Source organism: Arachis ipaensis, chromosome B09 (genome assembly GCF_000816755.2).
Source record: "Arachis ipaensis cultivar K30076 chromosome B09, Araip1.1, whole genome shotgun sequence".
Taxonomy (NCBI): domain Eukaryota; kingdom Viridiplantae; phylum Streptophyta; class Magnoliopsida; order Fabales; family Fabaceae; genus Arachis; species Arachis ipaensis.
Window position 1 is genome coordinate 20,709,611 of NC_029793.2, and position 9,886 is coordinate 20,719,496.

General features: G+C 29.7%; 1 long non-coding RNA gene and 1 pseudogene across 4 annotated transcripts; one reads left to right on the forward strand and one right to left on the reverse strand.

Moving 5' to 3' along the window:
* Positions 1-1,664, forward strand: part of LOC107615160 — a 57,055-nt pseudogene extending 55,391 nt beyond the window's left edge.
* Positions 3,908-9,613, reverse strand: LOC107617105. 4 transcript variants are annotated; one of them, XR_002354311.1, is made up of 6 exons: positions 9,082-9,613; positions 8,823-8,887; positions 8,640-8,728; positions 8,001-8,135; positions 7,718-7,921; positions 6,679-7,525 (listed from the first exon to the last, which is right to left on the reverse strand). It is a non-coding gene; the product is annotated as an uncharacterized LOC107617105 (long non-coding RNA). The 4 variants fall into 4 exon arrangements; XR_002354309.1 differs by adding an exon at positions 3,908-4,125 and having other exon boundaries at positions 6,925-7,525; positions 8,001-8,887; XR_002354310.1 differs by having other exon boundaries at positions 8,001-8,728.

Genomic DNA, 9,886 nt, shown 5'->3' on the forward strand with positions numbered 1-9,886 from the left:
CTTATTTTTCATAATAATAATAATAATAATAATATTAATAATAATAAATTTTTTATTTGAAATATCTTATTTAATCTATACTCACCAATCATGTACAGATGATATATTTCCAATAGGTTGCGGATTTGATGAATCCAATGTCCATCACAAGGTAAAAATCTATCCAAATTTTGTTTTCTTTAATTTTAGTTAGGGTGGAGAGAAAACAAGATTATGAAAATTAATTTTACAAACTAACATATATTTATTTATATGTTGAATTTTTTCATGATTCAGTATTTCAAAGAAAATCCAAACTATAACAATCCTGCATTCAACACTAAATATGAAATTTATTCTGAGAAATGTGGACTTAATAATGTGATAATGTCATGGGGACATGATTATTATATGTATCTTGTAAGCACCCTATCAAATTTTAAATCATATAATTTAATTATTTCATATATAAATTTTAAATAAATTAGATACCATTCCTTCTATGGTAAGTGCCCAATTAGGAACTAATTAAAGTTAAAATTTTGTAAATTCATATGACTAATTATTCAAATGATTAATTCATAATTCATAATCTTACTATTTGGTACATTATGATTTATTTTGCAGCATTACATAAGAAAGGAGCATATAAGCACTTGATGAATAATGAGGATGTTGAGAATCTGAAATAAGTTCACATTTTTAAGTATATTATAACATTATTACATATATTTTATTTTATTTTAATTATTTATCTATGAATAATGGTGGTTATTACTAATTAATTTTTGTATTATGTAGCAAATATGGCCTATACAGCAAGAGCAAAGTTCGAATTGATGTTGAAAAGGTCAAACCATACTATCTCTCCCTCGTTGAGAAGGTAATAATCAACAAAAATATTAGGGGTGTCCGCGGATCGGATATGGCCGAAAATTCGATTTGATCCGCACAATTTTCATCGGATCGGATCGAATATGATATCCGCGTTTTTTAGTGCCATATCCAATCCAATCCGATCCGCAAATGTGCGGATCGGATATCGGATATATCCGCATAGTTAAACCTTCTCTTTTTAATCATATTTCTATGTAAAAAAATTCAATAAAAATATTTTTTTATATTTTTAAATTTATTTATTCCTAAAATATTTTTAATCAAACTCTTTTTAAATAACAAAAATAAAATAATATAATATATGAATAATAATTACTAACTAAAACATACAAACAAGTAAATATAATACAAAACATATATATTTATTTATTTTTAATTATTATTGTGTGGATCTGCGGATCCGCGGATTAGATACGCAGATGTAGAGTAGATATCCGCGATCCGATCCGTAAAGGGTGCGAATCGAATCCGATCCGATCAATTTGTGGATCGGATCGTATCCGCAATTTTCGGATCAAATGCGGATATTTACCGCGAATCTGCGGATACGATCCGATCCATGAACACCCCTAAAAAATAATATGCAAGAAATTAAACCTTTTATTTCCTAATAAATTCAATAAAAAATATTGTTTTTAACTTAAAATTAACACTTATGTGTCTTCTATTTTTTGTGTGCAGTATTTTCCTACTACAAAGCTGAGGTGGTGAAATGTTGAATTGAAGCTATAAATATTGCTTAAAGTCCCAATAATAATTTAGTATGATAATGTATCATAGTGTGTATGAAGAAGAGGTAATAAATTATATATTCATATGTGTTTGTATTTGATGCTAAATAATTAAAGGGTAAAGTATATTTTTTGTCTTTGAAGTTTAACAAAATTTTTTAAAATATCCCTAAGTTTTATTTTGTTTCAATTTTGTTCTAAAAGTTTTCGATTTGCATCAAATATATCCATAATGGCTAATTTTTCAAAAAATTTAAAATCAATTCAACAACAATTTTATAAGAACAACCCTCAACACATGCAAATCAAGTATGATTTTCGTATATTATTATTAGATTGGTCTTAAATTTTTTGAAAATTTAGCCGTCGAAGGTATATTTGATGCAAATTAAAAACTTTTGGGACAAAATTGAAACAAAATATAACTTAGAGGTATTTTTAAAACTTTTGCCAAACTTTAGAGACAAAAAATATACTTTACCCATAATTAAAATATTATTGTATTTGTATTTGGTGCTAAATACTTAAATATCGTTGTTGTATGAAATAATTATATTAAGGTTTTTTTATTTTCTCTTCTTAAATTCTCTTCTCTAGTTTGGTCAGATTTTCAATAGTAAAGTGCTTTGCGTTACAATATATGTCATGATAATATTCGATATTTATAAAAAATTATATTGACTACTATCATAAATCCTAAACTACTAACAATCAAATCATGATTAGAGTTATTAATTATAGAAAAAAGTTCTACATTCATGTAAAAATACATGGATGTTATCCAGGTAACGTCCTCCACACGCGCCTTCTCCCACCTCACAGTTACGCACCTCATATAATGTATATAACGTAAACCTTTTGCTGCGAGATAAACCTTTCTCAACGTAAACCTTGTTCTTCTCTCCCGTTTTCTTTCTTCTTCTTCAACTTAATAAAATTCGTTATTCTCCTCTGTTCGCGTTTTTTTCTTTGCATTATTGATCTGAATTGACTTCAACGTAATTAGCTTTGTCGTTCTTCTTCTTACTCGTTTTCTTTTTCGATCTGGACTTCTGAATTGAAACAATGAATGAATCAACTTCAAACCAGTTGAATGAGTGCGATCTGGATTATTCTTCCGAAACCAGTTTGGAACTTTTGATTATTGAATTTTGAATCGAATTCAATGGAATGCAATTGCTAATTTTATTTGAATTGAATTGAATGGACGGAGGTGATCTGAATCTGAATTGAATTGAATTGAATTGATAATGTCTAAATTGTAGATAGAGTTGTTTCGAATTTGATTTTGTATAATGGATTATCTTTCATTCACTGTGAGTAACTGTTCGGTTCGGTAAGTATTATAGAGTTGTTTCACCATGAGCATGTGTTCGGTTTGGTATGCAGAAAGGAGTCTATAAAAAAAATTAGAGAAAAAAGTTTGTTATCCCACGAAGAAGTGACGTTGAGCGATGTGAACGACCTTCAAATCCCACCACGCATCAAAACAAGAGGCCGACCCAAGAATAGACTTGGATCAAACTTGGAAAAAAATATTTCAAATGCCATGAAGAAAAAGAAAAAGACAGCTCCAAGTGAGGTAAAATTGACTTGCTTTCAATTAGGTAAAAATTCAGTTGTGCATTTTGCTAATATACAATTAATTATATCTTTTTTGTAGTTGAACCATTTAGACGCTGGATCATCGATTCAGTCAAGCTCCAGTCTTTACAATGCACCAGATATAAATTATCCAAGAGAGGATTATACGAGTTTTAGTTTTTATTAATAGATATTTCTGTTCACCCATGAGCACATTTCGGTTCGACAAGTGTATTAATTTCGGTTCACCGAGGTTATAGGTGGGTTAATTTCTGACTGTTGTTAGTCTTTAATAAATAGTCACTTTTTTTGTGAAATTCTTTATTCTAAAAGTCAATTTTTTCTTTATTGTGCTATGTCATAGAGTTTAGGTGTTTATGAAACTGGATACTGATAGAAATATTTTTTTTATAATTAGCTCTCCAAATTTCTGTACAGTGTGTTTGTAATTTTTGGTTCGGCCAGTGTATTAATTTCGGTCACTGTATTTTTTGGTGTTCTTAATATATTGGTAAATACACTGATTCTAATCACTAAAAAACCTGGAACAAAACAGCAGCCAGACAGTTCCAACAGACAGGACAAGGAGTAATCCATCTTGAATCAGATATAAATATTAACATTTGATATATACATTGATATTAAGAATATATATATACATTAACATTTACATTAATATTGACATATATACATTTGAAAGAAGCATTGCTTGCTTTTTTTAAACAAGTTAAACAAAATATTGTTAATTACAACCAGTTAATCATAGTATGTTCTATTTACTATCTAAATCCCAATATGAGAATTTATAATAAGGGCTGGAGAGGACAGCAGATGGCTTCACGAGTCTTATTGCTTTAAATTCCCGAATCAGTTAATGTGCTTATGTTATAGTGCGGCTTCTCCTTCATTGTCACCATTGTCTTGTTCTGTTTTGCTGTAATGAAAAAATTTGGTCAATACTTCACTCAATACACCAATAAGCACAAGCATGTATATCTTAATCAAGTCAATTAAAATGTCACAGGCCACCGAACCGAAACTCATTCATGCACAGAATGAAACATGATAAATAATGAAACAGCTAGGAAATGATTGCTGCATGCTATCACAATAATCTTAAACACTGAAAAAATTTGGTCAATACTTCACTCAATACACCGATAAGCACAAGCATGTATATCTTAATTAAGTCTATTAAAATGCCATAGGCCACCGAACCAAAACTCATTCATGTACAGAATCAAACATTATAAATAATGAAAATACTAAGAAATAATTCTTGCATGCTATCACAATAATGTTAAACACTGAACAAAGTAAAAGGAGGCCACCGAACCGAACAACATTCATTTGGTGAATAAAAATCACAAAGGCCACCGAACTGAACAACGTTCATGTGGTGAATAAATGGTGATCAACTTTCAATCAACAAGAATAGTATTTCTTCATGCAAAAGAAGTACTAAACAGAGTAACAACCAATTTCAAAGTCCTAATTAAACTATCCACTTAATTGAATGAAAATAACAACAAATTTCATTCAAAGCCCTAGTTATACTGTAAAAATTTAATCACAGTAATCCTAAACCCTGAACAAAGAAAAAGAATGCCACCAAACCGAACAGTGTTCATGTGAAGAATAATCGTTTTCAACTTTTAATTATCAAGAATAGTATTTCTCCATGCAAAAGAAGTACTGAACAGAGTAACAACCAATTTCAAAGCCCTAGTTACACTATTCATTGAACTGAATGAAAACAACAACAAATTTCATTCCAAGCTCTAGTTATACTGTAAAAATGCATTCACAATAGTTCGATCTACTAAACGACGCAAATCAATCTAGTAAACCTAAAATACAACTAGGAGAAACGTGACATTACAAGATTTCAAATGAACAGTAGTTTTTCTCATACATTTGGTAGTCTGTGTTGATGTTTTTGTTTGTAGGTGGTTGTTCCTTGCCAAATCTTCTCGCGATTCTTCTGCAGTAGTAGTTTTCACAGAGAACGTGACTAAAGTTTGAGTGATTCTTAGAGAGATTCAAAGAGAAGGAGCGGTTTCGTGCGTTTTAAAGAAGAAGGAACGTTTTTTCATAATGAAGCGCGAATGAATATAGTGGTTTCTTGTGTATAGGACGCGTGAAAGTCACATTTATTTAGGTAGCGTTTGTTTTGAGGTACTGAGACAGAGACTGAAAGACTGAGACTCAGTATCGTGTTTGTTAGTTCAGAGACTGGTACTAAAATTTCTGTCTCTGTCTCTAAAATTTCAGTATTTCAGTACTTCCAAAAAGTAGGGACACAGGGGACTGAAATTTTTAGAGATAGAGACTGAAACTTTAGTAACATTTTATACCTAAAATACTTTCATTTCAATTAATTAATTTCAATTTTATCCTTTTTGCAAATTAAATTAGAATTTCATTCTTGTTTCAATTCATGTCTCCCATTTTGCACCAAACAGAATATTGAGATTTATTTCAATCCATATCTCTTAGTCTCTGTCTCTCAGTCTTAGTCTTTTCGTCTCTGTCTCTTCACCAAACGCTACCTTAATGAGATTGGAAGCGCGTGACTTATTTTGTGTTTGGGCCAACTTAGTTACATGGTTACATGGATGTGTAGCATCCCTGTTAATTATATGTATATGTTAATAATCACTTAAATTGTTTATTAATTGTTTGTTCATATAAATAGGTTTCATAGGGTAGCTTGGGCATAATTCTACTCGACTTGATACATGAACAATAAAGTTCTTTACATGTTATATGAAATGAGAGATTAACTAACCTCCTTTTATTATATTGATGTTTAATCATATTACAAAAAGTAAATATTTAAAATTTGGAACCATTTTTAGCGCACATTTTAACTCAAAAAAGTTAAATAAGTAAATGAATGTGTCAATATATAAGATCAACTATTGAGATTGTTCCTTCTATATATTAATAGACTATAGTCATTCAATATTTAGATGATCTCTTTTTATTTGTATAATTATTTCAACTTAATATTTAATACATATTTAATTCATTTGTTAATATTTCATTAAACACAATTCTTTTCTTGATTTATTTAAGATTTTAAATTTTGTTTATTATTCGTGTTATTTCTTTAAGAAAAACTTTAATAATTTGCCAAAATTATTATTTGTTGCCTTTGTTTGTTTTATTAATAAAACAAAAAAAAAAGAATAAAGTATATGCAATTAAAAACTAATACGTTTCTCTATTAATTGTTTTAACTATTTTAAATTCTAAAAACTCAATAATATTTGAAAATGAAATTATGAAAATAATCTATGGTTTTTGATATGTAAATATATGGATTCATGGAAACAAAAAGTCAAAGAGTTGTCCTCAATCTTCTATTACTTTTATAGGTCCAATAAGATATACAAAACCATAACCTTCAAACGCATATTATCAATCGAACCTAAACACAATATACATATTAGTATATTTCTATCATTGTAATCGAACATAACCATTTTATTATCATCTATCTTCTATGTATCACAATCTTCTACTTTTGTACCATTCTCTGATTGAACTTTGTCTATCATCATATGAAGATTATATCGTTTTACAATATTTGATAGACATAACATAAGTAATACCAAAGTTTTGTTTTTGCAATGTGCTAAAATTTTAAATAATATGCAAACAAACCATCAAAGCATAAGATAACTACATAAGAACTATATCTACTGAGTAAGAAAACATCACATACCATATACAGAAGAATATCCTTCACTGCAGCACCTGTTTCACATACAGCAAGTGGCACTGCCAAAATAACTATAATTATTATATTATAATTCTAATTATCTTTTTGCACTCTTTACTTTTCCATAGCATTAGCCTAATAGGAGTTCTAAATCACCATAAAATGAATAAATTTTGAAGAACTTGAAATCCAAAAATATTTTTGGCTTAAATAAATTCTTGTTTTTATAAATTAATGATTTTTTATTTTTGCTTTAACTATTTTAGTAGTATATCCAACTCTTTAAATTTAAAAGAGACCAAAGTTAAAAAGACATTTTATAGTAGTATTTTCTTCAACCTACAATCAACAGGAAATAAACAAACCATTATACAAAATAAGAGCAAACATTATTGTCAAAAGCAACCTTTTTTTCTTGTTTTCTTTGTTAACCAAAATCAGAAAATTATGTGATTATCTATAACGGAATATCATAAATAATATTATCAAAAGTAATTATCATAAGAATTGGCGAGTTAGTGATGGATCCAATATCCGAATCTTCAGCAACCCTTAGCTTGCTCCTCCACATCTTTATGTTGTTTCTTCATCTAAAACTTCCAATCTACAGAATCAACCACTATTGATAGTCAATGATTTAACACTTTCTAATAGTCAGTGGAATTAAACTCTAATTAGAATCATTTTTTCTGAGGGCACTAGTCAGTGTATGCTAGCAACAACAATTGGAGGTGGAGAAGATAAAATTTATTGGGCCCTTAATAAAAGTGGTTTGTATAAAGTGAGTACTGGGTACCGTATGACTTATGAGTTCTCGTATCCTCCCATTAAATTTTGCCCAGAGATTATAAGACAATGAAATTTGTGGCGAAAACTGTGGAAGCTAAAAATCCCAGCGAAGATTAAGATTTTTCTCTAGAGGGACTTCCATGAAAAGCTTCCAGTGCTGCAAAAGCTTAATCACCGCATCCCATCGATTCAACCTACCTGTCAAAGATGCCTACAATTTCCAGAAACAATCAATCATTGCATCTTCCATTGTGTAAAATCAAAGGAAATTTAGTCAAAAATGGACTTACCAGCTACTAGAAGGAGCACCGAAGACTCTGATTTCTATGTTGAGTGGAACTTGAGAATGTGAGTCTTGCGTGCCCAATCTAATAGCTCCTCTCAGAGAATGATGATGGTGATTTTGAGCTGGTCCTTATGGAAGACTAGAAACAAGTTCATCTTTAATAATGTATCAACTAGTATGGAAGAGATAATGGCGTCGACTTTGAAGCTACAGAAAGAGCTTCAACAAATTCTTACTTCCTAATTGATGAGAACTTTACTTTTTTATTTCTCTTATTAGATTATTATATGATGTTACCTTTATAGTAGAGCGTTGGGAATCTCCCATTTCTTTTATTTATCCCATATATGGACACCTATATGTTTCTTTCATTTCATGAATGTAATGATCTTACTTTGGAAAAAAAATTAACATAAGAATTGATTGGTAAAATATGAAAAGAACCAAATAACAATACACGACCTTACCCTAGTTCAAAAATAACGAAACAAAAATTATTAACACATATATAAAATCAGAAATTTGAGCAATATAGAAAAAGGAATTAGCCAAATGACATTCAAATAGAAATAATAATTATAAAAATGAAGCAAATTTAGATTAAAGAGAAAAAAAATCAGCATACACAGTCAAGCAAAATCACCTAACAATACAGTTAGGCAAGCTTATATTTCCATTTGGCAAACTGGTTGAGCAAGATCTGCTCCCGTTCAGCCTTCTTCTGTTCCATGGCTACATACATAATTTTTGCACTTGCTTATGAGTCATCACAAATCAAAACCAGCAAATATACACAGGATCAACATAAAGAAAAATCATCTTAAACCTGTTAAATTTAGTGGAGAGGTTTACTTGAATTACTTTTGTCTTTCCTTTTAAAAAATCTTCTAACTGCAGGACAGTGACACAATGAAATAATATAAATGGGAATGTTAATTTATGCAACTATAGCCTACTATTCTGAAAAATAAATTTAATATTTTTTACAGACATTGATAAGCTAAATAGTTTCTAGTTTTCGCACATGATTTATGCACATAAAGATGCCAAGAATACAATCCAACAGATGCAACCAAATAACTGACCTTCGATTTCATCTATAACATCTGAAAAGTTATCAAGTATTGTACGCTTTCCAAATTAAAAGCACAATTGAAAAAAAATAAGCTGTCTTCAAGTCCGTTTCAGCTGGTTCAGGATTTCTTGTCCTTTGATGTGCAAACCACACTGCATTTTTCAATAATTGATTCCTGAAGACAATATTTGGAGAGGAGAGGTATGAACCCAAAAAGAAATAGATTATTCCCTCAACCATATGGTGGCACTTAATGGCAGGCACAATCACAGGTGTTGGCTGCAATACAATCACAGTAGTGGCAAGATCAGAGACAACAATGAACGTAACAGGAGTCGCCACTTGAAGCTTTCAACTGCCGCGACAGCAACAACCGGTGAAAGGAGAGGGAAAAAATGAAAAAATGAGAGCAAGAGAAATTGAAATGATAGATTCAAAAGATTTTTGTGAAAATTTTTCACTCAGCCAATTTCAAATTTCAAATTTTGTTTGTCATAACAGCAAGCAAAAAGCTGCTAACACATGGCACAACTCGAACTTCCTTTTTTTAATCTTTAGACATCATTTGTACACTTTTTGATCTATTAAATACCACATTTGTTAAACAATTAAATGAGACACTTGTCAAGAATATATTCATTTATACTGCTCTCCTATTATATATAGAGAAATATATTATCTCTAGATATAAACTTGTACAAGATATTGAATGTATATATTTTGAAATTTGTTCACATTCTTGAATATGTTATAACTATAGTTGAAAGAGGAATTATTCAATGGGTTTGATATATAATACCTATATTTAATCGATT